The following is a 6,722-nucleotide window of genomic DNA, read 5'->3' on the forward strand; positions in this document are numbered from 1 at the left end:
ACCCTCTGAGTCTGACCATGGAGCCAATTTCGCAGCCAGTGGATCGTGGTGGACCCACAATTGGCCAATTTCGCCAAGAGGTGGTCATAGGATACCAGATTAAAGGCTTTTTTGAAGTCAAGATATATGACATCAATCTCTTCTCCCTTGTCCAGGTGATAGGTCACCTGGTCATATAAGGAATGAAATTGGTCAAGCAAGACCTACCCGCAACAAAACCGTGCTGGCTATCCCTCAGGATGTTGGCATCGGCCAGTCCATTAAGGATGGCCTCTTTAATAAACTTTTCTAAGACCTTCCCTGGGATAGGAGTCAGGCTGATGGGCCTATAGTTTGCCGGATCCACTTTCTTCCCTTTCTTGAAGATAGGCACCACATTGGCCTTCTTCCAGTCTTCAGGCACTACACCAGAGTGCCAGGAGTTTTCAAAGATCTGTGCTAGAGGCTGGCCTATGATGCTCGCCAGCTCCTTGAGTACTCTGGGGTGTAGATTGTCAGGGCCGGCTGACTTGAAGGTATCCAGCTTCTCAAGGTGTTCCTTCATGAGGTCAGCATTAATGGAGGACAGGGGATCACCCAGACCTCCCTGTCCCGTTGCAGGCATGGGTATGCCATGGGACTGATGAAAGACTGACGCAAAGTACCCATTTAAGATGAGAATGAGAATACTTGGGCTGCCACTGGATATGATGAGAACTGATATGTTATATATTATGCAAACATATATGCTGTGATACAAGTTGTCTCATGATGGAAACTCTGAAGGGGAGGGTGAACAGGGCATGTGCAGAATTTTCCATGCTTGGCTTCTTTTCTATTGCAGTTTCCAGCATTGAGAGGAAGTTCTGAAGCTGCACTCCTATCTACCATATTCAGTACTTACTGATGGACCTTTCCTTCAAGAACTAGTCCAATTCCATTTTGAACTGGGTTAAGATACCAGCCTCCACAACAACTTATGGCAATGAGTTCCACAATTTAATTGCATGCGGTGCAGAAAAATAACTCTACTTTTTAAGTTTGAAACCTATTACCTAATAGTTTCATTGTGCCTCACCTTCCCACCCACAATTCTAGTATTAGGAAGATAAGGCAAGTATGAATATATTAAATAGTGCCAATGTGAAAACAGATCTAGAAGGAACCCCATTGTTCCTATCCATTCTGAAAACTAACAATTTATATCTTTGTGAAGAGGCCTATGTCTTGAGAGAACTCTACTGAAATCAGGTTTCTAGTTGCACTTTGAGTTGTTCAAATGTTGATCAATTTTAGTGCTAGATCACGGTTGGAACAGTCACACCTTAAGGGTAAAAACCTGCTCGACTCTGCCCCACCTGAACAGCTCTGACTTGCCACTAGAGGGCTGGTGAGCAGGGGTGTAACTAGGAGCTACAGCTGTGAGTTGCCACTACAGGGCTGGTGAGCCAGGATGGGCTTCTACCCCTGCTCTAAATGAAGGTGTGTGAGAGATGGGAGGGGGAGGATGGGAACAAGAAGCTGGGAGGTGGAGAGTTAATGGGATGAGGGTGGGTAATAAAATGGAAAGCAAATGGAGGAAGACAGTCACTGAAGGTTAAAATAAAAATAAGTGAAGAAGAAAAAAAAAAGAAGAAATGAAGAAGTATATCAAAGAAGGTCTCATGTTTTAATAAACTGGGATTTGGGATTGGGTTGTGGGGGTGCTGGTCGTGCTTCCCAGGGTGGCTGGGAGGTGGGAGCAGTGAGGGAAGGCACTTTCGGGAGAGCTATTGCCATTGCTCCAGCAAGGAAGCCTCAGCTCGTGGGGACCTGCTCTGGCCTCCTACTTTGTCCCCTGCCCGCCTCAGACCTCACTCCTGCACGCATTCATGCCTTGCAACCTGCATATCTTTCATGTTCTCTGCAAGCTGTTTGCACAGGATTGCACCCCTGGGGGTGAGATGGTCATACCCCAGGGAGATGGGAGGGGGAGTTGGCTCAGTGCCAGAATCAACCCACCTCCCCCGGCCAGTAGAGTTTAGGGGGTGGAAAGTTTGTCCACATAGGACAGGAGGGTGAGGGAGGAACACTGCATCCTGGGGTGCTGGAGGACCAAAACTTGGGTGGCTTATTTGTGGAGGGTGCCCACACATTAATGGAACACAAGCTGGCTAACACAGATCAGAGCTAAACCTGCCTTGGAGTGGCATAACTTTAAACTGTCTAAAATATGCTTAAAAGTAGTTTCAGGTGTTAATGTATGGAGAATCCAGGACGTAACACCTTTAGGAGCCACCTAAAATTAATGTGCAACAAGGCTTTATTTGACACTAGTATTATAAGAGGTTAGGCATGTATGAATAGATTGAATAGCACCACTGCCAACGCAGATCTCTAAGGAACTCCACTGTTTTTTACCATTCTGAAAACTGGAAATTTATATCCTTGTGAAAAGGATTATGCTTTTCGGGAACTCCACTGCCCCAGGGTATTTACAATCTAAATAGGTCTGCCCATTATTTTACATTGCCTGTTTCTTAATTTCATTCTATTTCTTCTCATGAGTACTCCTATTGTATTAGGCTAAATAATGCCTAGGTCAGCTCAAGAGCAATCTTTGAAAGAGTCATTCCTCTTCTCTGAAAGTGAATGAGAAATCCAACTTGAAGGAAGAAAGTATAAGCCAGTCACTGGTGAGCAGACGGGGTATCTGGTGATTCCGCTTCTGTTGCACTTGATCGAATATATGTGATTGACTTGATATGTAGAAACAGTGGAGTGCCACTACCAACATAGATAATCCATGGGAGTATTAAAGAAAGCTTTAAAATCCCATGTCAGATATTTTTCCTGTCATGTGGTGATAGTAGGGCAAACTCTGAAACTCTAGAACAGAAATCTCCGGGATTGGATTACCAACCCCAGAACTATTTTTAGATAATCAGTCTATTCAAAACGAGGACGGATTATTAATACAAAAATCCTGCATATAAACTGTCTGGTTCAGATAAATCTTGTAAATATGGGCTTGCATTATAATAAAGCTTTCTTTTTGATCTTTAAGCAAGTTCAGATCTTTCCTGATGTAAGAACACATAAGGGACATTATAAGAGTTTAAGTACACAGGGTTGGAACCAGTTAATAATATTGCAATTGGAATTATGTTTAGAATTAAAATAAAGGAGTCATCTACATTCATTTAAATGACAAATTTGTGAATTGCAGTGATTCTAACAATATTTTACCCCAGAATGATTTTGAATAACTAGAAATTCTTTATGGCTTTTTTTGTTTTGTTTTTTGTTTTTCGAATATTGGACAAAAGAAATAGTCTTCATGGGACTGATCTTAGCCCCTGGAACTAAAATATTTTTTCTGTTGTCTTTAGTGGACTCTAGTCCAGGACCTGTAAGAAACTCTAACAGCTTCCTCAGTCTGCAGCTGGAGTGCATTTTCTTATGCTGTTTTTAAATAATTTTTTTTGTTTCTATTTTTTCCCTTAGATTGAATTTCATCCACTACAACAAAATTGTCAGCTTCCATATGAAACATATTAGAAAAATAAACCATAAGCGGCTCTCAGTTTACGACGGGGGTGTCCGTATGGTGCCCTCACATAAAAAACATAGAACAAGCAAATAAAAGTAATAAAATAATAAAAGAGCCACTTCACTGCTCACTCACTCATAAAATAAACCCCAAACCAATGCCTGACTCTAGAAGCCTCACGTTTCATTTCTTTGAACTGCTGGAAGGAAACAATATGTTTTTAAAGTGAGTAGAAGAGAGATCTCATGGTAGGCCATCAAAAGGCTCTTAATCTGGTTGGGCTAAAAAAGATTCAGTAAGGGTCACAGATGCATAGGTCAGACACCATGATTTCTAACCTAGCCCTAAAATTTGAATACTGAGTAAAGCTTCTAAGGCATCTTTACACAGGCTCTGGGGATAGGAGGAGAGTGCTTTAATTAGAGCAGCTCCAAATGCCTCTAGCGCCCACAGCATCCCATGTGAAGTATCGCACACTTCAAAATGGCAGTGGGGGTGCTTTCACTAAAGCTTGTTCAGTGATCTTTAGTTAAGGTTCCTCTGCTACCATTTTGAAGCATGGAGTTGCTGAATACATGAGATGCAGGGGCTTCTGAAGTGCGCTAATTAGCATGCTCCAGCAAACTTGATTAACCGAGTCTGCTCTGACACACTGTGTGTTGGAGCAGTATCCCCACATGTCTAAAGACACCCCTAGACTCCCTCTATAATGCACAGGAAAGTGAGGCATCTTTGAAAGGTGATGTAAAAATCCTGCTTGCTGAATGGGAAGCTGCCTAGAGCTAGCTAGCCAGGATAAACAACTAAACACAGAATATATAAATATTAGGGCTGCATGATATTTCACTGGCTGTTTCGATTTGACACTGTTTTGACTCATTTTGAGCTCGAAACAGTGAAATTAAATCAAAATGAAGGGCTTCGAAACAGCCTTGAAACAAAACAAGGCTAGTCAAAATATTTCAAAAGTTTTGAAGCAATTTGAGTTTCGAAGCAGCCTGCAACCAGCAGCCAGGTGGTTGGAGACAGGGGAGAACCAGGGCTGCACTCCCAGGGGCTTCGCAGTCCCACGTGGCACAGCCCTGGCTCTCCCTGCCTCCTGCGGCCGAGCTGTGGGAACCTGATCCCCGGTGCAGCGATGGGGCTAGGGAAGGGAACTGAACTTGATTGCTCAGTTCACCTCCCCACCCCTATAACTGGGATGGGGAAGGCAACTCAGCCTAGCTCTAGGATTGAACTGGGGAAAGGAGCTCAGCCCAGCTGAGATAAGTTCTCCTCCCCAGTGCTACAATTGGGCTGGGGGGGAAGAGGAACTCAGCTCAGCTGTGCTGAACTCCTTTCCCCAGCCTGCTCATAGCACTGGGGAGGGGAACTGAGCGATTGGGCTCAGTTCCTTTCCCCAGCTCCGCAGTCCCAGGCAGCAGCACCCAGCTTCTCTCCCTCATCTGGCAGACAGATCGGGGCCTGCAGCCCCAGGAGAACTGGCACAGCCCCTATAGACCTCCAGGGGTTGCAGGCCCCCATCTGCCTGCTGGATGAAAGAGGCTGTTGGGCAAAATGTCAAAACAGCGTCACTGTTTTGAGGAAATGAAATGGAACAGTGGTTTCGAATCTAAATTAAACTTGAAATGAAATGCTGTTCTGCTGAAACCTTGAAATGCAAGTCGAAACAAAACAGTGCCATTTCACACAGCCCATATATATATATATGTATACACACACACATACATATATCTATATCTGTGTGGGGTTCTATCTATCTAGCTATCTATCTATCTAAAACCCCACCACTTTCCAGAATTTATGCATATTAGTCAGGGGCTGTGGGGAGGCCCTTGCAACTGGTTGGAAGACAAAGTCTTGAATTTTCTCCTTAGTGTAGGTGTCTATACCCATTCTTTCAAAGAATCAAGCAGGATTCACTCTGTACTTTTAAAACAAAGTTTGAGGGGTTGGTGGGGGGATGCCCCACTTTTATATAATATTTACCCTGGAAGAAGGAGACCCAGGTTCAGTGTTCACAGGAGATCCAGGTCCTCAGCCTGAAGGGTTCAAACTTAATTCTACTGAGAGTACCCTCTATTTTTCTGTAAGGCAGTTTCGTAAGAAATGGGAGCTATGAGTTCAAACCACTTCAGATGTTGAACTTGAGTCTTCTACTTCTTGGATCAGAGCTACAGACCAGGGGCATCAAGCTTATGGCCAGATACAGACCACAAAGCCATACTGTATGGCCTGCGGGGCTGGTAGAGGGGTCAAGAATTCAAGAGTGAGGCCTGACACCAAAATCCAGGACACAAACTCCCACTGGCAACACATATCAGTAGCAAGGGGTGAGTGACAGCTGCTTTAACTCCCCATTGCTCATACCTGCATTGCTCTGCTTTCCTTATTGCTCTGCTGTACTGCTGTCATTGCTTAACCCACCGTCTTATTCAGATCCAGCCTTTGAGGAGCCACACAGTCTGGATCAAGCCCAGGCAGGGAGGTGAGTTAACATCCCTATTCTAGACTACTACGTATAAAGTGGTGCGCATCCTTTTACCCTTCTCCACCAGCTATATATAAGGGAAAATGGTCACCCCTTTATTTTCTTCTTGGTGTATGTTTGGCATTGCACTAAGAAGGCCTAAGAAATCAAATCCTCTGGAAGACTAAAGCAGAGGAGCACCTCATTTCCGAATCCTGCTGAGCTAGGCAGGAGATAAGTGACCAGCTATTCATAGTGGGTGAATCTACACATGCAATTAAGTTGAAGCAATAAACTTTAGAGCAGTTTGAGCTGGAGTAAACTACTCCTAGGCATAACATCTACACATGTGCTCAGCACAGCAGCGATTTGAGCTGGGGTAGAGCGGTTTACCCCATGGTCAGGCTGGCAGGGGGCATGGGGGTCAGCCCTGGGCTTCAGGTGGTGGTGTCAGGCAGTGGAGGGACTGGCTGGTGCACAAGGATGCTGAAAGTGTTGAGCCATGTGGCCAGGCAGCAGGCAGGAGTCTGGCCTTATGCTGGCTGGGCTGACTGGGTGCAATTTATGCCCACAGTGTCTAGCTGTATGTTAATGGCAGTTAATTACCCCACTGTACTATTTTACAGGGGTGTTAGTTGTTTACTGCAACCTAATAGCATCATGCATGTACACAGTGATGCTTTACTCCACAGATAATTAGTTTACTCCACAGTTAAGCGCCTTTGTAGACACGGCCACTGA

Source organism: Crocodylus porosus, unplaced genomic scaffold (genome assembly GCF_001723895.1).
Source record: "Crocodylus porosus isolate Cpor-Errol unplaced genomic scaffold, CroPor_comp1, whole genome shotgun sequence".
NCBI lineage: Eukaryota > Metazoa > Chordata > Crocodylia > Crocodylidae > Crocodylus > Crocodylus porosus.